Source organism: Ranitomeya imitator, chromosome 1, assembly GCF_032444005.1.
Source record: "Ranitomeya imitator isolate aRanImi1 chromosome 1, aRanImi1.pri, whole genome shotgun sequence".
NCBI lineage: Eukaryota > Metazoa > Chordata > Amphibia > Anura > Dendrobatidae > Ranitomeya > Ranitomeya imitator.
Window position 1 is genome coordinate 1,084,337,554 of NC_091282.1, and position 24,861 is coordinate 1,084,362,414.

General features: G+C 47.3%; 1 protein-coding gene across 2 annotated transcripts in view; it reads right to left on the reverse strand.

The window, feature by feature from the left end:
- FBXO8 (F-box protein 8) overlaps positions 1–24,861 on the reverse strand; it is a 68,121-nt gene extending 43,260 nt beyond the window's left edge. Inside the window, exons 1-2 of one of the 2 annotated variants that reach the window (XM_069744244.1) lie at positions 24,757–24,861; positions 3,824–3,920 (exon numbers count right to left, since the gene is read on the reverse strand). The gene's annotated coding sequence lies outside the window, so the exon portion shown is untranslated. The remainder of the gene's footprint in view (positions 1–3,823; positions 3,921–24,756) is intronic. The other variant, XM_069744245.1, reaches the window with a different exon arrangement.

Below are 24,861 nucleotides of genomic sequence, written 5' to 3' on the forward strand. Positions count from 1 at the left end.
CCAGAGGCTCCCCTCCACAGCCCGCCCGCTAGGGCCAGAGGCTCCCCTCCACAGCCCGCCCGCTAGGGCCAGAGGCTCCCCTCCACAGCCCGCCCGCTAGGGCCAGAGGCTCCCCTCTACCGTCCGCCCGCTAGGGCCAGAGGCTCCCCTCTACCGTCCGCCCGCTAGGGCCAGAGGCTCCCCTCTACCGTCCGCCCGATAATCAGCCGCAACACATGTAGGGTCAATCTCTGCAAGTGTTGCAGCTGTTGAACAGCGCTGAGACATGCAGCCACGGCTACTTGAACATAGTATTCGAGCACACTCGAATAGATACTCTATTAGCACACGAGCTCGCTCATCACTATTCATCAATACATGTAACAAAAATATCACGCATCTACCTTATCATATGGCCGCAGACATATTTTGACCCAGCTTCCCATATTCAACAAGCTATCGGGATGAAGCCAATCTAATTTTCTTCTCAATACTACTTACTGACAACCTTAATATGGAAATATTTTGTATTACAAATGATGAATTATTTGTATTTATTACATCCATAATATAGATTATCAATCAGCTTTTATAGAGCTTTTCTTATGATTTTTTTTTCTTTAACGCTGCTGGATTTTCATTTGCACACAAATGTTTAGAAGGGAAGACAAGTTTTGACTGAAAGTGTGCTTAAGGGTATGTGCACACGTTAAGGTTTTTCGCTTTTTTTGTGATTAAAACACATTACAAACTGCAGACATATGCATCCTATCATTTAGAATGCATTCTGCAATTTATGTGCACATGCTGCGTTTTTTTTCCCCGCAAAAAAAAAAAACCGCATTGCGGTAAAAAAAGCAGCATGTTCATTAATTTTGCGGATTTTTTGCGTTTTTCCCGCTATTCTATGCATTGAAAAAACGTGCAAAAAACGCGTCAAAAACGCATGCGGATTTCTGGCAGAAATGTCCGTTTTTTTGTCAGGAAATTTCGGCTAGAAAATCCTGACGTGTGCACATACCCTAAATTAGATCACAGGCAAAAAAAGCATCATCGGAGGCAAGTAACGCTGTGCAGAGCTCCCTGTCCTATACATTTGTGACAGCCGGAGAGGTGAAATGAGGTAGAGCGTGTTTACATGAGAACAGGAGTACAATGATGTTTAGACGGTGGAGGAAAAAAAAAGGTACAGTAAACAGATGCCACTACCATGGAGAACAAAGACCGAAAACTGCATCTGGGGCTACTAAAAATAGGTGACATCGTCGTCACTCAGGAGCCTGACATTTTATAGAAAATTTCACACTTTATACAGCATTTTAGTTTAAAGGTGTTGTCCCATCATCTTAAATGGGTAAAATAGAAATAGTGCTTTGCAATTTACTTGTTATTAAAAATCTTCTCAGTTTTCAATAATAGAGATTTTATTTTATTTCATTACTGCTCATTGCCTAGGTTACCAGCCACCGCTGGAATCTATTAGTAGTGGCTGGTCTCCTAGACAAGAAGCACAGCGCCTACAAGCTATTTTAGATTGTAAGCACTGTTCTGAATCTGGCCGGATCCAGACAGCATGGCAAAGCGGCCTCAACTAGCAGCATCGGAAGGCGGACACATCAGGGACGGACATAGCATCGGTGCAAGCTGTGCTGCAGAGCCAGTATCAGTATAGAATGGACCGATTCCGTCTCCTAAAACATATAATAAATTGGGGACAGTAGTGCCATGCAGGATGTGCTGAATATTGTTTCATGAGAATTTGGGAAAGTTATGAAAGGTCCTATAAATGTCTGTTCTGTTTCTGATCTAAGGATCTAGGCTTTTGGTTGAGATGAATCTGTGCTGCACTTTATGATCATGCTCAATGGTGAGGTTCCTCCTCTACAGATTGAGTAAAATGGCTCTGGGAAGGAATGCCTGCAGCCCTGCACTCATCTCAAGTACTGCTGGAGGGAAACTAGGCAAGTAAACAGGGTAATTATTGTATCATAAAGGTGATGAAAAGCCTGATGGTACCATTTTACTACAGGAACTTTATCACTTAAACATGATCCATGTGTGAGGAAGTCGGAGTCAGGGAAATTGAGGAATCGGAGTGGGAGGTTTGGCTTACCGACCCCACAGTCCTGGGTGCAACCTGTGCAGCTGTACAGGGGCTAAAGAGGTAAGGAGGCCACTGTCGCCTCCAGAACAGGTAGAATTATTAATTTTGATAAGCAATTGGTTTGCAAATGATTCCTTTATTGCTCTTATATAGAGGTCTTATTCTGTCTGTGACTGTTCCTAAGATTGGTCAGCAGTTCGACTATACTGCTGGTCGAGCAGCCCCCCGAGGAAACAGGAAGCCAAGAAGAGGTGCTTTCCGGAACAAAAAGATGAAAACACCACATTAATAGATTATTGAATTCCAATCATTAGACAGATGAGGCTCATACACCTGAATGCAAGAAAAAAAAATTACAGTATTTTATGTGCTTATCATTATTCCTATTTTTATTAGTTACTTCATCTTTCACCCATAAATACATTGATATTCTGGATATTTTGATGGCTGTAACAATTATGGCCTCCCGATCCATTGTAAATCAGGACATTTCAACCCCCCAATGCATAAACACAACCCTCTTTGTGGTCTGGGATTGAGGGACTATGCCACCTGACGTGGGACTGATGGCAAGTACGGGCGTCTAGAATGGTATAAAGCTCGACTAATGTACAACATAATACAGACTGCAGGCAAATCAGTCAGGTGACATTGTTTGGGTTATCCAATGTAACCCACCATTTAGAGCTTGGTCACTCCGTGAATTAAGCCCACTACTCTGCTCTGGAGGCATCCATTTACAACATGTATATTTTCTTCTAACTTTATGCAGAGTCGTTTGGTACACAGCGGGACTCCTTTATAAAACTGATTGACAGTAACAATCAGAGCTGAGCTTTGGATAATTTAGGCCCAATGATCTGTTCTAACGAGTTTGTACCATATATTCTCCCAGTGTTTAGTGTGGCCTTCACCTTGGTGCTCCAAAGACATACTGATAGGGAATTTACATGTGAGCCCCAACGGGGGCAGCGATAACATCTAATATACTACCGGTAATTCCTCTTGTCAAAGTGATTGTGCCTACACAGTCTGACACTGCCATCACTCATTGGGGACACGTCAAGAGATTGTAGTACCCAAATCTTACAAGGGGTTGTCTGCTGAAGAGAAATTACCACCTATCCACTGGGTATAACAGGACAGGTGATCATTATAGATCTGTGAAGGTCTGGCCTTGGTGTGATCCTACTTATCGCCAGTTAGAATGGAGCTGCAGAGTGATTGCCCCGCCATGGATTAAGGGACTGCCAAGTGCTGCGCTCTGCTTTTCCTGGAAGCCCCTCAGAGAATGAATGAAGCGGAGGTTGAGCACATGTGCTGCCGCTCCACCGTATGGAGGCAAAGAGTGCTCCGTTCTGGCGATCGGCGTTTGTCCCAGTGGTTGGACTCCCCCCGATCTGTAAGTTATTACTTATCTAATAGGGAGGTGTTAGTAGTCTGGTGAAGAAAACCTCTTGCAATTTATTCATACACTTGTAGGAAGAATAAAAGAAGAACAGTACACTGGAGTTTTAAGAAAAGAGGCTTCAGAATTGGTGTTTCACATAGAAGGCAATGATTTACTACAGACAGGTCAGAGGAGCTGAAAGATCTTCAGTGAACAGGCCCACAACAACTTCCAAATGGAGCACCTACAAACGGAAGGTAAAGGAAACACCCTAGGAGAAATGCTTCTTCAACCTCTAGGAATTTTTTTTCTTCTTACAATTTGAAAAACAATATGAAAGAACGACTCACCTCAATAGGAAGATTCGGCGCAGCCCTACAGCTCCTCAGTGCGTGCTCAGGCTCTTCTGCCGGCACCGACCATTTAATGGGGCTCTCATGCTACACTCTGGAAGAATAACACGTGCACACATTGACTAAGACAGAACTTAACACTTAAGGAGGCTGTATACATAAAGATACAAAGGATACAATGCAAGAAACGTTCACACATACACTTATAGATGTCTATTAGTGGTTCCTCGCATCCTCACTGATGGGGGTTAGAACGTTTATTTCATATCAATGGCTGTTGGCTCCATGCCAGAAACGTGGCTGCAATGATCGCGTGCCCCCAGTCATTAGACACAGTGTATAACATAATCACCAAAATTGTATTACTCTGACCATGACAAACACAGTGCCATGACAGCCGCACCCTGTAACATGGCCGCACCTGCTTTATGTGGGCACAGCTGGACGGGAAGCAGCGGAAGCTTGCTTCTCTCTATTTCCTTGGAAATCTATCACCTAAATGTCTTTTTTAATTAAAGGAAACAATTCTAATCATAAAAAAATCCACTAAAAAGCAGCTTATATTGCCCAGCGCTAAAGTATCCCGAGTCAGCGGTGTACACCAATCCCTACAGCACAGGACTCCCCGACGAGGCTGGATCAGGAGATCGGCTTTCTTGTTTCACGTTATCACTTCATTTACAATGACGTCACCCACTTGTAGGTTCCAAAGGCCGACTACCTCCGAGTATTGGTACCGGCACACATGTACAAGGGGGTTGTCACCACTGCTCCGTCCAGTCCTGCCTATAGACATGTGTACCACACAGCCTGCAGAAATGTCTCCAGAATAATACCAATATGGCCGATGTAAAAGAACATGTAACAAACTCCCCTGCCAGGAGCAAACCAACCTGTGCCTTACCCACAAGAAAACACGACAGTGCCCAATTAGACAAGCCAATAATATAGGAAGGAGCTTTTAGTAGTTTGTGTAAACAGGCCAGCAATTACCTGATGAACGAGCAAGACACTTGCTTGTCAGGCGACATCATTGTTAATGGCCCCATTAGTCTGGTGGATTGAGACCGGTAAACAACCACCGGTTGGATTGCACACATCCTTTCGGTGGTCGTTTCCTGTCTGACTCGCACAGAGCCATGAACGTTCTATGCACCCAGATTGATCGTTAATACGCTTGTTCTGTACAGATAGAATATCATCAGTATCAGCAGCACATCTACTGTTTACACGCAGGAAATTTGCTGCCAAGAACAACGATTACTAACCCTGCTTACAAATCATCACACCCACCAAATGAGCAATACTGCTTGTTAGTTCGGCGATTGCCAGCCGACTAGATAGGAATGCTTGGCCCGACTATGGACCCAAGAACATTTGTTACTCGATTATTGGCTGGTATAAAGTGGTCATAAGTCTTGCAGAGGTAAATGGAATGGGAATGCCCAATATAGCAATAGTCAAAGAAGCCGATCATATAGATTAATACTTATTATTACACCATTGAGCATTAAGGTCATGGAGGCGGTGTCTGGTGTGGTAGGTCAGCTCACTCACCTGTACAGAGGTAGGACACAGGAACGCTGTCTTTTTAAGTCCTTCATGGCTTTATTATGTACATGAGGCATAAACCACAGTGAAGTAAAAATAAACACAGTCCTCGGTAAAACAGGAAAACAAAATGGTATATCACAGTCCATACGTCTGCGGGGATCCGCCTGCTCAGATGAAATCAGCATACACAAGGTTCAGCTTTCCTTAACATGACACATTGCACTGGAGCTCCACACTCCAGGCCTACTGAACCCTGAATGACTCAGCAGGCCACACCATGGGGTGGAGATATGGACAACAATCTCCCAACAGCTCTATGGTTGTTCTCAAAAGCCCAGCCCTTAAACAAAGTAGCTGACTAACCCCTCTCAACACTTCGTGTGCTATAGCAAATTTTAGGCTATGCCCACACGTTGCAGATTTTGCTGCGGATCTGCAGCTGCGGGTCCGCAGCAGCTTTCCATGCATTTACAGTACAATGTAAACCTATGGAAACCGCAATCCGCAGTGCCCATGCTGCAGAAAAAAATGCGCAGAAACGCTGCGGTTTACATTCCGCAGCATGTTAAATTCTTTGTGCGGATTCCACTGCGGTTTACACCTGCTCCACAATAGGAATCCGCAGGTGTAAAACTGCAGGTGGAATCCGCACAAAATCCGCGGTAAAATGCAGTGCCTTTTACCTGCGGATTTATGAAATTCGCTGCGGAAAAACCCGCAGAGCTCCATTCTACGTGTGCCCATAGCCTTAAGGGTTTCAAACCACTGAAGCTAATAACCTCAGTGACACATACCTCTCCTCCAGCACTTTGCCAGTGACTTTGTCACACTAGTTACCCTGTAATGTGTCAGTCAGGGTTGTGGAGGCGGTAAGTCAAACCTCAGACTCCTCAATTTCCCTGACTCCCGACTTCACAGCACTGCCTCACTACTGAGCATGTGCATAAAGTGCAGCACAGATTCATCTCAACTAAAAGTCAAGATCCTTAGATCAGGATACAACATTTCATAACTTTTCCAAATTCTTAAAAAATATTCAGCACATCCTGCATTGTTCTACTGTACCCAACTTATATATTTTAGGAGTCAAGTCAATCCATTTTATACAGACTCCATCATGATGGACTCCGACTCCACAGCCCTGGTGTCAGTAACGTGGCCTAAGTTCTATAGGAGAAGTGGTGACTAAACGACACGCCATTTCCATTCACACAGGGGCCTTTGTGATACCGGTTTGCAGGAGTAGTGGGGGTCCCAGCTGTCCGCCCAGTCAGCAGACACAGGTTTTCTGAGTCATAATATTACTTCTTAGTATCTATTACCTGCCTGAAACCATACATGGTACCAAATTCACATAAAAAGTCTCAAAAATAATATCTTACATTGTGTCAAGATTCCCTAATATTCTAAATAGTCATTAAATTTTACATAAAATAATAAAATTTAATATTTGTATGTAACATTTTCAATGTCAAATAAAACACATTTTTTATGATTTCACGAAAGTATATTAAGCACAACCCATATGGATAATCTGCGTGACCTCATTTATGGTAATCCACTCCAGGATTTCAGCTCATATCCAAATTACACCTCCAGCAACAAGCACCACAATTCTGGTCCTGCACAAACACATCATAAAAAAGGAAAAAAATAAAAAAATTATCTACTTCTCTGATAAACAAGAAAACAATAAAAAGATCACCCCACCCTTACATAACATGAGAAGAAGACTAGTAAAATACAGATGAAGCCAACACTTACGAAGCTTTGGACCATGAACCAGGTTCACCAAAAATCTAAAACCGGCGTAAAACGTAGCAGAAAATTATGCAAAAATGTAGCCACGTTTGGCGTATTTATGGCAGCTACAGCTGCCCGAGCCAGGCTGGCGTACATTCCCCGATTGTGGTGCATGGCTACGATTCCCGGTGGGTCAGGTTGGCTTTAGCAGTGGTTGCCCACAAGCATTTTTCCTACTGGAACCATAGCTGTGCATGGCAGCAGAACCACGATTTACATTCAGTGCCGTGTGTGTAGATCTTACCTACACTACAGGAGAATACGTCAGCCACAATAACCTGAAGGTCTCAGCTAACACCGCTTTTGTTGTCATCATTCCAGGTGAAGGTGTGACCTGACAGAATGACCTATATTTAAGGAGGAATGCGGTAAGAGCGGAGGCATCAGGTTGTCTACAGCTAGAAATTAGATTAATGTCACATGAGAAATTGTTTTAGCGGATTCCTTTGCTATGTGCACACCACCACTATTTCAGCCAGACCGGCTCAGGCACCCGCTTGGAAAGACACCCTGTCTTTAGGATTTTATACTCCAAACTAACACCCCTGAAGGATGGTACAGATATCCAAGTGGCCATTGTCAGAAAAAAAAGATCCCCCACCCCCGTGCTAGAGGGACACTACCGAAAGCCTTGGAAAGTAAGACTGGTAACTGCTCCAATCTACTATATAATTGTCTGAGGGTCACTTCCGTCTGTCTGTCCTGGTTATTCATTCGCTGATTGGTCTCGGCAGCTGCCTGTCATGACTGCCGCGACCAATCAGCGACGTGCACAGTCCGGAAGAAAATGGCCGCTCCTTACTCCCCGCAGTCAGTGCCTGTCGCCCGCATACTCCCCTCCGGTCACCGCTAACACAGGGTTAATGCCGGCGGTAACGGACCGCGTTATGCCGCGGGTAATGCACTCCGTTACCGCCGCTATTAACCCTGTGTGTCCCCAACTTTTTACTATTGATGCTGCGTATGCAGCATCAATAGTAAAACGATCTAATGTTAAAAATAATAATAAAAAAAAAAACCTTACTGACTCTCACACTCTCGGATGGTGAATATGTTTATTTTTTATTTTTTAACCTGTTACGTACGTGACTGGGCAATATAGTACGTGGCTGAGCAATATACTATCTGACTGGGCAATATACTACGAGGACATGCATATTCTAGAATACCCGATGCGTTACAATCGGGCCACCATCTAGTCAAAGATAAGCGCTGAACTGTGCTTGGCCGTGGAAGGCATCGGCTCCAGTTTTCCTTGCTCTTTTTGGATACACCTCTCCTGATCTGCTGTCGGGACTGTTCCTAGTTATTTTGCAGACAAGACTGGATGTCTTCCTGGAGCAGAACAATATTGTATCATACAATTATTAGGTTCTGTAGAAGGACGTAGATCTGGGGATTTATTATGATGGAATATAGGCTGAACTGGATGGACAAATGTCTTTTTTCGGCCTTACTAACTATGTTACTATGTTACCACCTGAGAAATGTCTGCCCCCATTATCACTTTACCTCACCAACCTAAGCATATTAAAGGAAACTTGTCAGCAATTTTGGCCGATATAAGATACGGCCATTACCTTTAAGGGCTGATATACAGCATTCTATAATGCTGTATATCTGCCCCCAACCCGACCTGGAAGAAGAACGGATAACTGTTTTATTATACTCACCTGCGGGGCAGTCCGGTGGGTTTCGCAGATCTTCTTATGATCACTGCCCTCCTGCTTGCTTCCTGTGGATGACATGACCCTGCACCATCCACACAGGCTCCCCGGCATCACGCTCCTGCACAGGCGCACTTCTCTGACCTGTTGCGGGCAGGGCAAAGTCCTGCAGTGGGCAGGCGCCAGGAAAGGTCAAAGAGCCCTGCACCTGCGCACTGCAGTACTTTGCTCTGCCCACAACAGGTCAGAGAAGTGCGCCTGCGCCAGAGCGCCATGCCGGGGAGCCGGTGTGGATGATGCAGGGTCATGTCATCCACAAGAAGCAAGCAGGAGGGCGGCAATCATAAGAAGATGGGAAGCGCAGCACCAGGACCTGCGACACACCTCGGACCGGACCACTCAGCAGGGCAGTATAATAAGTTATTTGTCAGTTCTTTCAGGTGGTTATAGAATGCTGTGTATAAGCCCTGAAAGGTGATCGCCGTATCTTATATCGGACAAAATTGCTGACAGGTTCCCTTTAAACTCTGCTGAGCAGAGCTGTGTGACCTCGGTCCATCCGTCACGTCAGTATCTGTAGCTGCTGATGTCAATTTCTCAATGGAAAGCGGTGAATTCGCATGGATCAATTAACATATGCAGATTTACCTGCATTCAATAGAACGCAGCATTTTGGACGCAGTGAAAATACGCTGCCTCGAAAGCACTACTTAGCACATTTGCACTAAGCTTTACAACAAGTTACAATTGATGGACCGCTGACTATAGACTTTAAAAAAGGCGCAAATTAAAAAAAAAAAAGAAAGAAAAAGAATAAGGCACAAATGAAAAAAATTGATAACACCAAAACAGACAAAACTGCGAAAACGCAATAATTCATTGAGCACTAAGGCTTCATTATGACGCTCATGACTTAAATAATTGTTCGGTCTGTGGTTTTCTTGGACAGAACACGTACCCATTATAATATATGGAGCTGTTCACATGTCTGGTGAAAAAATAGAATTAGTTCTTACCGGTAATTCGGTTTCTAGGAACCTTCCACGACAGCCACTTCGGAGGTTGTCTTCCCCGCCCTAATAGGTGACAGGAACACAAAGAGGTTAAAAACCCCTCCCCTTCCTGCACCGCCAGTGTTTTCCTGGACACAGTAGCATGTATAATTACCACAAAAGTGCAGGAATCATCCAATAAGAATATCAGATAGGGAGGGAAATTAGTGCTGTCGTGGAAGGTTCCTAGAAACCGAATTACCGGTAAGAACTAATTCTATTTTCTCTAGTCACCTTCCACGACAGCCACTTCGTAGTACCAACAGCTAATTTCTCTAGGGAGGGACCACGGCCTGCAGAACACGTCTGCCAAATGTTAAATCCCTATTGAAATTTAGCCGGTAATGTCTGGTGAACGTATGGATGGATGACCAGGTGGCGGCTCTGCATATCTGCTCTGATGAAGCATTCCCCATAATATTGCCATCGCTCGGGTAGAGTGTGCTTTCCGAGAGGCAGGTGGATCCAGTCCCTGAAATGAATAAGCCAGACAAATAGACTGTTTGATCCAGTTTGCGATAGTGTTTTTTGCCGCCTTCTTTCCCTTGTTTCGTCCCGAGAACTGGATGAATAAATTTTGATCAATTCGCCAGGCTTCAGTCTGTTGTAAGTAAGATAGGACCACCCTGCGAACATCCAAGGTGTGGAAGGTCTGTTCTTTAGGGTTGGAGGGGTTCGGGCAAATTGAAGGTAGTAGAATGTCCTGATCTCTGTGGAAATTCGAGACCACTTTATGTAAAAAAGACAGGTCTAGTTTTAGTATAATGCTATCCGTAGTGAACGTTAGATAAGGTTCCTGTATTGACAGGGCCTGTAACTCACCAATACGTCTAGCCGTAGTGATTGTGACTAGAAAGACTGTTTTCAAAGTTAAGTTCTTTATGGTTATAGCAGGGGTTCAAATGGATCCTGGGTTAGTGCGTTAAGTACTGTATTGAGGTCCCAGGAAGGCACCCCACTACGGAGCGTAGGACGAATTCTGGATGCTGCTGTCATAAATCGCTTGATCAAGCAGTGATTGGCTAAATTCAAATCAAAAAAGCTACTAAGGGCCGATACTTGCACTTTGAGTGTGCTAGGGGTAAGGCCTATTTCCAAGTCCTTCTGTAAAAATTGTAAGATTTTCGCTATATCAGGATTGAAGGGGTCTGGAACTTCTGGGGAGCCCTAGGACGTACATTTTTTCCAGACCTTAGTATAGATGGCATTGGTTACCGCCTTTCTGCTTTTTTGAAGGGTCTGAATTACATCATCCAAGAGTCCTTTAGCTTTTAAGATTGTGGCTTCAGTAGCCATGCTGCCAAGTTCAACCTGTTTAGGTCCGGATATAGTAGGGGACCCTGGTGTAGGAGATCGAGCTTTTGAGGTAGAAGGCAGGGACCTTCCAGGGCCATATCTAACAGGGCGCTGTACCAACTCCTCCCAGGCCACAATGGGGAAATCAAGATTGTGGTCACTCCGTCCGCTCTGATCTTTTGCAGAGTTTTCGCCAGCATGGGAATGGGAGGAAAGGCATATGCAAGGTTGAACTTCCACTGCTGTGAGAAGGCATCTATTCCCTGTGCCTTGTCTTTGTGATGAAGGGAGAAAAATGTTTCTACCTTCGCATTTTGCCTGTTGGCGAATAGATCCACCTCTGGAGTACCCCATTTTGAGGTTAGGGATTGAAACACTGTTTGGTCTAGGGACCACTCTCCTGGATGAACGTGAGGAAATCCGCCTGAGTGTTGTCCAACCCCCTCAGATGTACCGTAGTGACCGATAGAAGGTTTTTCTCTGCCCAGAAAAATATTCTTGCAGCTACTTCCTTTAGAGAGGCATACTTTGTTCCCCCCTGGTGTCGTAGATAGGCTACCGTGGTCATATTGTCCGAGTAAATACGAACGTGATGATTTTTGATCAGTGTAGATGACGCCTTTAGGGCTTCCTCTACAGCTTTCCGTTCTCTTAGATTCGAGGAGCTGCTGCTGATATTCGATGCCCATTGTCCCTGAAAGTGGAAACCCTCTACCACTGCACCCCAGCCTCTTTTGCTGGCATCTGAGCGGAGTGTTTTTTAGGGGAAGGTGATCCCAGCTGACTCCTCTCTGGAGATTTTGGTAATCTAGCCACCATTTTAGAGCTGATTTCACATGGCCAGGGAGAAGAATCTTTTGACTCAATGGAGTCTGTCATGTCCTGGAATGTAGGAGCACGTACGTCTGGAGAGCTCGAGTGTGAGCCTGGGCCCAGGAAACTGATTGTATACATGCGGTCAGGGACCCTAGTACAGACATCGATTCTCTGAGGGTCGGTGCACGCTGGCCTCTGAATTTGGCTACTTTGCGGACAAGGTTGATTTGATGATCTTTGGGCAGAAACAATGTTCTTACTTCCGAGTCCAGTAGCACTCCCAGAAATTTCCTTCTTATGGAGGGATGGAACTCTGATTTTTCCAGATTTGGGATCCAACCCAGGTTTTGTATTATCTCTAGGGTCTTTGATACGTCTGTTTCCAGACGGGGGGGCAGATGGAGCCATAATAACAAAGTAGTTTAAAGGGAACCTGTCACCCCGTTTTTTCAGTAGGAGATAAAAATACTGTTAAAAAGGGCCTGAGCTGTGCTTTACAATAGGGTATTTTTGGTCCCGATTCCCTACCTATGCTGCCGAAATACCTTACAAAAGTGTCCTTTTTCGACTGTCAATCAGGCTGGTGAGGTCAGATGGGCGTGGTCATTCTCCCCCACATCTTGCTTATGTTCCCGTTGGTGGCGTAGTGCTTCTCGCATGCGCAAGTGCCGAATGCACTGCGCAGCTGTAGAAAAAGAGCGCACTCGCCGCTATTCAGCGGTTTCTCGGTGGGCGCGGCCATCTTCCTGAGGCCGCGAGTGCGCAGATGGAGTCTCCTGCTTCCCGGGGCTTCAGGAAAATGGCCGCGGGATGCCGCGCGTGCGCAGATGGACATCGCGGCGGCCATTTTCCTGAAGCCGAGTTTGAATCTCGGCTTCAGGAAAATGGTCGCCTCGATGTCCATCTGCGCATGCGCGGCATCCCGCGGCCATTTTCCTGAAGCCCCGGGAAGCAGGAGACTCCATCTGCGCACCCGCGGCCTCAGGAAGATGGCCGCGCCCACCGAGAAACCGCTGAATAGCGGTGAGCGCGCTCTTTTTCTACAGCTGCTCAGTGCATTCGGCACTTGCGCATGCGAGAAGCACTACGCCACCAACGGGAACTTAAGCAAGATGTGGGGGAGAAACAGCGCTGTGACCACGCCCATCTGACCTGACCAGCCTGATTGACAGGCGAAAAAGGCCACTTTTGTAAGGTATTTCGGCAGCATAGGTAGGGAATCAGGGGACAAAAAATACCCTATTGTAAAGCACAGCTCAGGCCCTATTTAACGGTATTTTTATCTCCTACTGAAAAAACGGGGTGACAGGTTCCCTTTAAATACGGGACGATGCATATTCCTTGTTGACGGATGAAGATTATTGCTTCCACCATAATTTTCGTGAAAACCCGTGGGGCCGATGAGATGCTGAAGGGGAGAACATTGAACTGGAAATGTTCGATCTGGTGACTCTTGGAGACTGCGAATCTGAGGAAATTTCCTGTGCTCTGGGTGGACTGGCACATGGTAATACGCATCCCTCAGATCCACAGTCGCCATCATCCAATTTTGACCGATGAGGGGGATTACTGATTTGACTGTCTCCATTTTGAATGTCCTATACCGGACTGATTCGTTTAAGGGTTTCAAATTTATGGTAATTCTGTTCTTCCCCGATGGCTTGGTTATCAGAAAAAGGCGTGAATAATCACCACGTCCTTTTTCCAATTTCGATACCTGCGAGATCACATTTGAATGCAGTAGTTTTTGTAGATCTTGTAACAAGGAGTTTTGGAGGTCTGGGTTTTGAAGGGAGGTTATCCTTAAGCATTGTGGGGGTGGTCTCACGAATTCTATTTTTAGTCCCTCTTGAACGGTATGAAGGACCCACTGATTTGTGGAGATGGTCTGCCACTTGGTGAAAAAGCGTGAGAGTCGACCCCCGACCGGAGCACAGTCATTGCTTATCTGGAGTTTGCTGGGCCTGAGGGGCCAGGATATTTTTTCCCCTGCCTCCCTTGGGATAGCTCCACCTTCCCGTTTTGCCTTTTTCTCTCTGCGAAGATTGGTCACGGGAGGGACGAAAAAAGCGTTTTTTAGGAATCTTCTGCTCAGGGAGAGATTTCTTTTTATCTGCCGCCTTATCCAAAATATCATCCAGAACGGGTCCAAATACATTATGACTCTGAAAGGGTATGCTACATAATTTGTACTTGGAGACAAAATCGCCTCCCCAGGATTTTATCCGAAGTGCTCTCCTGGATGAGTCAGAGAGGACGGCAGCTTTCGCGGCTGCTCGGAACAATTCAGCAGAAGCATCGGCTAGGAACCCCGTTGCTTTCTGTAGCAAGGGTAGGCAGTCTAAAATCTCCTCTCTTGGGGTGCTCTGTGTCAAGTGATCCTCAAGCTTGTGTAACCAGACAAATCGAGATCTGGCCACGCAAGTGGAGGCTATATTGGACTTTAGTAAATTTGTGGAGGTGTCCCAGGACTTTTTTAATAAACACTCTATTTTACGATCCATCGGATCCTTGAGTTGAGAAGAGTCCTCAAAGGGAAGGGCGGTTTTCTTAGTTACCCTGGACACCTGTACATCCACTTTTGGGGTCTCCCACAAGGAGTTATCCCCGTTCAATGGACACCGTTTTTTTAGCTCTGATGGCACAGTCAGACCCTTTTCAGGGAGGTCCCATTCATGCAGAATTATATCTCGTAAATTCTTATGTACTGGAAATCCTTTTTGATCTTTGGGTTTCAGACCCTCAAACATCTCATGCTGTACTGTGAGTGTAACTTCTTCATCCTCTACCCCCATGGTGCCTCTTACTAAACTGATTGGGTCACTCATGTCCTCAGAATTAAAATAGTATTTTTTGTTTTCTGGTTTAAAGGTGGGGGTAAAAGTGGAGTCTTCATTTTCCCAATTATCTTCCGAACCCGAGGACTCGATTTTTTCCGGGTCTGGGTCGGATTCTACTGGGGCTTTTTTCCTCTTTTTTGGAGTCGGAGGCTGAGGCACCGACATTTGTGAGAAGGTGGCCATAGAAGAATGGACCTCACCTTTAATGAGGGATCTCATGCTATCCAGCAGCGAGGGTTGTTCAGCGCGTAGGACCTCATCCGTACAGGACTAGCAGAGCTTTTTCCCTTATGTTAATGGGAGTTTGGCCATACACACTTGAAAGAGGGTTTGCTAAGCCACTTAGGGGTATACAGCTATATATACACATGCATGCATATACATATATACGGGATAGCTGGGCCCGACACCTGCTACTTACTTTGGTAGGAGGGGGAACGCTGGCATCTGCAGATGCAGAGCAAGAGGTCTGTCACCGTCCATGTCCGTCACGTAGTGTAACAGTCAGACAGCTTACCTTGCTACCCGGATCTCTTTATGTAGGATCGATGGCCCAGCGTCATAGTGCTCCTCCCCCCCATATTGCCCGATTGAGGTAGGGTCCTGGAACGCCCCCGAAAACGCTGCCTGTATGGCGTATCTGCTGCTCGGACGCCATTGCCGGCCGGCGTGCGCTTCATCCTGGAACGCACCTGAGTGAACCGGAAGTGACGCGCGTTAACCCGGAAGTGACCCAGCCATCGGCCGGCCACAGACTCCGGGACGCGCGCCACCTCCAGCGCTGCAGCCAGGGAGGAGGGAACCGGGGGGCTACAGGAGGCCCCCGGTACGCACGTCACCACCCCGCATTACCCCACGAAGAGAGCGCAGGAGGGGCGGGAAGGTCCCGAGTCCCTCCGAAGAAAGGAGACGGGAGCAGCGTTTTTGAGGAGGAAATGCCCGACCTCCATGCTGCCCGGCTTATCTGGTAAGTGGAGCTCCGGTCGCCGGCCACGGCAGCCCCTTCAGAATCTCCTCATGCCCCATAGGGGACAGGAAAACACTGGTGGTGCAGGAAGGGGAGGGGTATTTAACCTCTGTGTTCCTGTCCCCTATTAGGGCGGGGAAGACAACCTCCGAAGTGGCTGTCGTGGAAGGTGACTAGAAAAAAATACTAATATTATAACCATGTCTGTTTTTGAGTAGAATTGTGGACCAAAATTGCCCATACAAATCAATGGGTCCATGAGAAGCACAGAGAGCACACAGAGGGCGTATTTATTGGTTTTAATCATTTGTGAAAAACCCTGATGGTAAAAACTGAAGAACTGTTAAAAATCAGATCGGAAAACATTGATGGAACTTGGGTCCGTATTTTTGTAATACGTGAAAAATCATCTACTAAATAATTGTCTAAGGGTCACTTCCATCTGTCTGTCTGTTGGTCTGTCACAGATATTCATTGGTCGCGGCCTCTGTCTGTCATGGAAATCCAAGTCGCTTATTGGTCGTGGCTGTATTGCCGCGACCAATCAGCGACAGGGACACAGTCCGGCGGCAAAATGGCAGCTCCTTCCTCCCTGCAGTCAGTGCCCGCTCCGTACTCCCCTCCAGTCAGCCCTCACACAGGGTTAATGGCAGAGCTAATGGACTGCGGTGTAACGCACTCCATTAACGCAGCTATTAACCCTGTGTGACCAACTTTTTACTGTTGATGCTGCACAGGCGCCAGGACTTCAAGCGGCTCTTCGGAAGGTGAGTATATGTTCATTTTTTATTTTAAGTCTTTTTTAACCTGTTACATACGTGGCTGGGCAATATACTACGTGGCTGGCCAATATACTACGTGGCTGGCCAATATACTACATGGCTGGCCAATATACTACATGGCTGGCCAATATACTACATGGCTGGCCAATATACTATGTGGGCTGTGCAACATACTACGTGGACATGCATATTCTAGAATACCCGATGCGTTAGAATCGGGCCACCATCTAGTCTATATGTAAAAAGGAGAGCTAGGCCTTCATTAAAAATGGGCGTAGGTGATGAGATAATGTTTAGATCTCCATTATCCACGATAAACCGCCACACTGGCTGAGCAATGGTGCTTTTACGAAGGGTAGAGCGGAATAAACTGTTGTCAGAACCCCTGTGCCAAAATTACCCATGAGATGAAAGGATTGGGCATGTAGAAATAAACATGCCCAGTCCTGCACCAGATGGGAAAACTTGGGAAGCGCCCATACAATTAGATAGTAGGCCTTGTCTTCTAATATATGTGCTGAAATCTAGAAAAACCACAATGGTGGAATCCACAGTAATCTCACTGATGACATTACAGAGGTAGGATAGAGACATACAATATATAGTGTGAGCCCAAGACAGAAAGGGATAGAAAAGAAACACATCAGTTTCTTAAAAAATAATATGCAAATTGCCTCTTCTGAGAAAAAGAGGACTTATACTCTACAGCGCCACCTGTTGGAAGTAGCGATCCTACAAGTCACAATCAACCCTTTAACGAGTCGTGCAATATGACTTAGGGTAAAAGCCAAATCAGTATCTCAATTCGCAGACACGGTGTTTCGGGCTGTTGGCCCTCAAATTATTAATATATTTTTGCATGTTTGTGCACTTTGCTGTAAAAACTCTATTTATAAAATCCCGATGGCAGCAGTTAATTTTAGCCAGAAGTTTTTTTTATTTTAGGCAGAATCCTTTCCCAAGGTGAGCTTGTCATGTAATGTATCCCTGCCTAGGACAGAATGTGATAGAAGCTGAGCCCTGCCATACATTCATTTATGGGATATGGAGCAAGATTTAGCAGTTACAAGGCCATGCTCAAACTCGGTTTTGCCCTACATTTAACGTGTATGCCGAAAAGTCGCCCAAAACACTAAATATTTAAATAAGGCTCTATTGCCACACAGAGGGGGAAAAAAAATTGTATTATTGGCATCTGTCTGGTTAATATATGTTATTACACTGCAAAAAATGGTAAGGAACAGTGTAACAGACGACGCTTTCTCCATCCCGCCTGATCCAGTAATAAACGTTTCCTGGGAAATCATTAGGTCAGGGATACCAGGCGACATTGTATCTAATGATTTCCTATAGGGGCCCGACCATGACACAGAGGTGCAAACATTTTTCAACGTGTTTGATTTTCCGTCACTGCTCCCAACTCACTATTCCCATAGACTTCAGTGAAAGCCACAAACAACCACATACAACTGCAACTTGGTTTTTGTGAAAACTGCTGTAGTGAGACACCAGCTGCCCTGTAGCCCCCGCTGAAGTGGATACTTTTATAACATGGTAGTCTATGAGCGGGTGCAGATGGCCGTAGATTCTCGCATCCAAGAGAATCAGGACAATTCTGCAAATATCACCGACCAGAGCGTGGCCACAGCGACCAGAGCGTGGCCACAGCGACCAGAGCGTGGCCACAGCGACCAGAGCGTGGCCACAGCGACCAGAGCGTGGCCACAGCGACCAGAGCGTGGCCACAGCGACCAGAGCGTGGCCACAGCGACCAGAGCGTGGCCACAGCGACCAGAGCGTGGCCACAGCGACCAGAGCGTGGCCACAGCGACCAGAGCGTGGCCACAGCGACCAGAGCGTGGCCACAGCGACCAGAGCGTGGCCACAGCGACCAGAGCGTGGCCACAGCGACCAGAGCGTGGCCACAGCGACCAGAGCGTGGCCACAGCGACCAGAGCGTGGCCACAGCGACCAGAGCGTGGCCACAGCGACCAGAGCGTGGCCACAGCGACCAGAGCGTGGCCACAGCGACCAGAGCGTGGCCACAGCGACCAGAGCGTGGCCACAACGACCAGAGCGTGGCCACAACGACCAGAGCGTGGCCACAACGACCAGAGCGTGACCACAACGGCCAGAGTGTGACCACAGTGTGGTGCAGGCATAGCCTCAATCCTCACAGGACTCCAAGAGGAGACACAATCCAGTCCAGACCAGTCTCAGAAGTAAAGTCTGCGCCCACTGACTACGGACTGCTGAATCATAGCTGGATGCAGTTGCCGTGTAGTCCTAGTGTGTACCCGTATTTTGGTCATGTGACTGGTCCGTGCCCGCTGCTACGTGACCTAAGTTGCCGTGTAGTCCTAGTGTGTAGCCGTATTTTGGTCATGTGACTGGTCCGTGCCCCGCTGCTATGTGACCTAAGTTGCCGTGCAGTCCTAGAGTGTACCAGTATTTTGGTCATGTGACTGGTCCGTGCCCCGCTGCTATGTGACCTAAGTTGCCGTGTAGTCCTAGTGTGTACCCGTATTTTGGTCATGTGACTGGTCCGTGCCCGCTGCTGTGTGACCTAAGTTGCTGTGTAGTCCTAGCGTGTACCAGTATTTTGGTCATGTGACTGGTCCGTGCCCGCTGCTGTGTGACCTAAGTTGCCGTGTAGTCCTAGCGTGTACCAGTATTTTGGTCATGTGACTGGTCCGTGCCCGCTGCTGTGTGACCTAAGTTGCCGTGCAGTCCTAGAGTGTACCAGTATTTTGGTCATGTGACTGGTCCGTGCCCCGCTGCTATGTGACCTAAGTTGCCGTGTAGTCCTAGTGTGTACCCGTATTTTGGTCATGTGACTGGTCCGTGCCCGCTGCTGTGTGACCTAAGTTGCCGTGTAGTCCTAGTGTGTAGCCGTATTTTGGTCATGTGACTGGTCCTTGCCCCGCTGCTATGTGACCTAAGTTGCCGTGTAGTCCTAGTGTGTAGCCGTATTTTGGTCATGTGACTGGTCCTTGCCCCGCTGCTGTGTGACCTAAGTTGCCGTGTAGTCCTAGTGTGTACCAGTATTTTGGTCATGTGACTGGTCCGTGCCCCGCTGCTGTGTGACCTAAGTTGCCGTGTAGTCCTAGCGTGTAGCCGTATTGGTGGTACAGAAGCTGCTCGGCTCTCAGTCACTTCTCCCCCAGTAAGAGCCATTGATCCAGTGCGAGTGGCTCAGTTGATGAAGGGCCCGTCACACATCAGTCTCCCAGAGCAGCGCTCCTTACTGCTGCCACAGTCAGGTCTCTGAGAGCGACAAGTTAACAGGAATTGTTCTAGTCAAAACACAGAACATATTTAGGTTACTCTCTTATATAGCGCCATTAACTCCACAGCGCTTTACAGATGTTCATTGCCATCACTGTCCCCATTGGGGCTCACAATATAGATCCCCCATCAGTATCAACGACGGGCAACTAGATTATTACAAGGGATGGAGGCCTCTCATAGGAGGAGAGGTTGGAGAGGTTGGGCTTGTTTGGCTTAGAAAAAAGACGGCTCAGGGGGATCTCATCTATATGTATAAATATATGTGTGGTCAGTACCGAGGACTAGCACATGACTTATTCACACAACACAGTGCTAACCACTGAGCCACAACACAGTGCTAACCACTGAGCCACAACACAGTGCTAACCACTGAGCCACAACACAGTGCTAACCACTGAGCCACAACACAGTGCTAACCACTGAGCCACAACACAGTGCTAACCACTGAGCCAAAACACAGTGCTAACCACTGAGCCAAAACACAGTGCTAACCACTGAGCCAAAACACAGTGCTAACCAGAGCCAAAACACAGTGCTAACCACTGAGCCAAAACACAGTGCTAACCACTGAGCCACAACACAGTGCTGACCACTGAGCCAAAACACAGTGCTGACCACTGAGCCAAAACACAGTGCTAACCACTGAGCCAAAACACAGTGCTAACCACTGAGCCAAAACACAGTGCTAACCACTGAGCCAAAACACAGTGCTAACCACTGAGCCAGTGTTTTTCAACCAGTGTGCCGCGACACATGGTCGGGTGTGCCGCGGGGAACGGGAGTCAGCTGTTCTCTGTGCTGACTGTCAAGCTGACAGCCGGCACAGAGAAGCTGCAGCGCGCCGGCTCCCGGAGATCAATTGTACTCGCAGACATCTACCGGCTGCGAGTACAATTGAGGCTCTGACCGCTGGGTCAGAGCGACGCCAGCAGCGTGATCAAGTCATGTGATCACGCTGCTGACGTCACTATCCGGCGCGCAGGAGAAAGAAGAGACTTGGTGGTAAGTGCTCCTGTGCTGTGGAGCTGAAGACACCGAAGATTCAGCGTGGGGTGGGTTAATGGGGAGTATGTGGGGGGATTTATTAAGTGTGGGGGGGATTTATTAAGTGGGGGGGGATTTATTCAGTGTGTGGGGGGGATTTATTCAGTGTGTGGGGGGGATTTATTCAGTGCGTGGGGGGGATTTATTCAGTGCGTGGGGGGGATTTATTCAGTGCGTGGGGGGGATTTATTCAGTGCGTGGGGGGGATTTATTCAGTGCGTGGGGGGGATTTATTCAGTGCGTGGGGGGGATTTATTCAGTGCGTGGGGGGGATTTATTCAGTGCGTGGGGGGGATTTATTCAGTGCGTGGGGGGGATTTATTCAGTGCGTGGGGGGGATTTATTCAGTGCGTGGGGGGGATTTATTCAGTGCGTGGGGGGGATTTATTCAGTGCGTGGGGGGGATTTATTCAGTGCGTGGGGGGGATTTATTCAGTGAGTGGGGGGGATTTATTCAGTGAGTGGGGGGATTTATTCAGTGTGTGGGGGGGGATTTATTCAGTGTGTGGGGGGGATTTATTCAGTGTGTGGGGGGGATTTATTCAGTGTGTGGGGGGATTTATTCAGTGTGTGGGGGGATTTATTCAGTGTGTGGGGGGGATTTATTCAGTGTGTGGGGGGATTTATTCAGTGTGTGGGGGGGATTTATTCAGTGTGTGGGGGGATTTATTCAGTGTGTGGGGGGATTTATTCAGTGTGTGGGGGGGATTTATTCAGTGTGTGGGGGGATTTATTCAGTGTGTGGGGGGGATTTATTCAGTGTGTGTGGGGGGATTTATTCAGTGTGTGGGGGGGATTTATTCAGTGTGTGGGGGGGATTTATTCAGTGTGTACGTGGGGGGGGGCTGGAATTTATTTAGCATGTGTGGGGCAGGGTGCATTTATTCTGTGGAAGGGGATGGATTTATTCTATCGGAAGGGCAGTGGATATATTCTGTGGGGGTGAGTGGGGAGATGGGGGTGGACACAGTAGCGAGGGGAAAAATGTGTGCTGACAGTACTGGGAGCAACGGTGATGGGATGTGTGAGGACAGTATGGGGAGTCGGGGGAATGTGTGAGGAGGAAATATGGAGAGAGCAAAGGGGTATGTTAGCAGGGGGGGGATGTACATGAGGAGGCTATTAGAAATGTGTGCAGACAGTATGGGGGGATGAAAGTGTGAGTGGACACATAATAGATACTGAGTAGTGTGAGGGTAACAGCCAGGAGGAGACAGTATGCCAAGTAGGAGGAGTGTAATGAAGGGGCACAGTAGAGAGACTGGGCTCTCTATGAGGGACACCGTATGAGAAGGCAGTGTGAAGTATAGAAAAGAGAGAGAGGGTAGTGTGGATGGCATGTACCATAAGAGGGACAGTGAGGGTCATATTATGTGCTGGGAATAAAGTGAGGGGCAATTATTTACTCAGGGGCTCAGCCTAGGGCAGATATTGTTATTCCGGAGCATTATAATAACACTGCTATCTTTAAGGGTGTTGTGTCGGGATGTGCTGCAGAAGACAGGAGAAGATGGAAGTCTGCAGAAACGAGCTCTGCCGGTGGATGAGAAGAGTCATCATGGCATCTGGACAAGGTGAAGATGAAAAGAAAGAGGCGACTCCACAAACAACGTCATCTATCAGGTACCTGGATGTAAATGTGTTTTTTTTGTGATACTAATTCTCATTTTTAATTGTTAGGAACATTAAAGGGGATGTCCAAGGTTGTGACGAGTCTGCAGTCATACTATGTGACTGCAGACTTCTGAATTCTCACAGTGCACACTGCTATCATAATTCTCTGATGTTGGTGATTTACATACATGTGGTCACTTGCTGACTAGACATGTGTGGCCTCATTCAATGAAAATGAATTGACTGAGGCCGGACACGTCTAGTTAGAATGTGACCAGAAGTATCCAAATCACATACTTGTGCTGTCATGACCGTCCACTCTGGCCACCGGCAAGGGAGAATCCTGAAAGTGTGCCGTGCTTGCGCTGTGAGAATTCAGAAGCCTGCAGTCACATAGAATGACTGCAGACTTTCATCTCAAACCTGGACGCACCATTTTGTGCCATTTTGGTTGGTGGTGTGCCTCGGGATTTTTTAAATATAAAAAATGTGCCGCGGCTCAAAAAAGGTTGAAAATCACTGAACTGAGCCACAACACAGTGCTAACCACTGAGCCACAACACAGTGCTGACCACTGAGCCACAACACAGTGCTAACCACTGAGCCACAACACAGTGCTGACCACTGAGCCACAACACAGTGCTGACCACTGAGCCACAACACAGTGCTGACCACTGAGCCACAACACAGTGCTAACCACTGAGCCACAACACAGTGCTGACCACTGAGCCACAACACAGTGCTGACCACTGAGCCACAACACAGTGCTAACCACTGAGCCACAACACAGTGCTAACCACTGAGCCACAACACAGTGCTGACCACTGAGCCACAACACAGTGCTGACCACTGAGCCACAACACAGTGCTAACCACTGAGCCACAACACAGTGCTAACCACTGAGCCACAACACAGTGCTAACCACTGAGCCACAACACAGTGCTGACCACTGAGCCACAACACAGTGCTGACCACTGAGCCACAACACAGTGCTGACCACTGAGCCACAACACAGTGCTAACCACTGAGCCACAACACAGTGCTGACCACTGAGCCACAACACAGTGCTGACCACTGAGCCACAACACAGTGCTAACCACTGAGCCACAACACAGTGCTAACCACTGAGCCACAACACAGTGCTAACCACTGAGCCACAACACAGTGCTGACCACTGAGCCACAACACAGTGCTAACCACTGAGCCACAACACAGTGCTAACCACTGAGCCACAACACAGTGCTAACCACTGAGCCACAAGAGTCAAAGAATGTCCACACTGCGGATAAAACTTCTGTTGGCCACACTCCTATCAGCAGATCATTTCTGGCCCCGCTGTGTCCTGTGCTCAGTGTCTATCAGACGGGACATGTACTGCAACATTGTGTGAGTGTGTAGGTATAGAATTTACATACACGTGGACACACAGTGTACAGTTACACACACACTGTACATACACATGTACACACACTACACACTCTGTACATACACATGTACACACATACACACTCTGTACATACACATGTACACACACTACACACTCTGTACATACACATGTACACACACTACACACTCTGTACATACACATGTACACACATACACACTCTGTACATACACATGTACACACATACACACTGTACATACACATGTACACACATACACACTCTGTACATACACATGTACACACATACACACTGTACATACACATGTACACACATACACACTCTGTACATACACATGTACACACATACACACTGTACATACACATGTACACACATACACACTCTGTACATACACATGTACACACTGTACATAAACTTACACACGTTGTTCATACACACACTACACACATTGTGCATACACGTGGACACACAGTGTACAGTTACACACACATTGTGCATACACGTGTACACACTGTACAGTTACACACACATTGTACATACACATGTACACACATATACACACTGTACATACACTTACACACACGTTGTTCAAACACATACTACACACATTGTACATACACACTGTACACACACACACACACTACCTCGGAGTGTAAACACGTCTGCAGGGCACCGGAGTCCCTCGCACAGAGTCTGCCCCATCTGACAGGCACTGGACACAGGGGGCGCTGTTCGGACCGCCCGCTGATTGCTTACAGCCCCGCACACAATCCCCCATCAGGCCGCAGGGCGGACACTCACCGCGCTCCCATCGGACGACCCGCTCCTCGCCCTCTGCTCTCCGGAGCTCTCAGCTTCCTAAGCTTCACTTTTTTTTTTTTTTTACCAGGTCATGTGACTCTGATG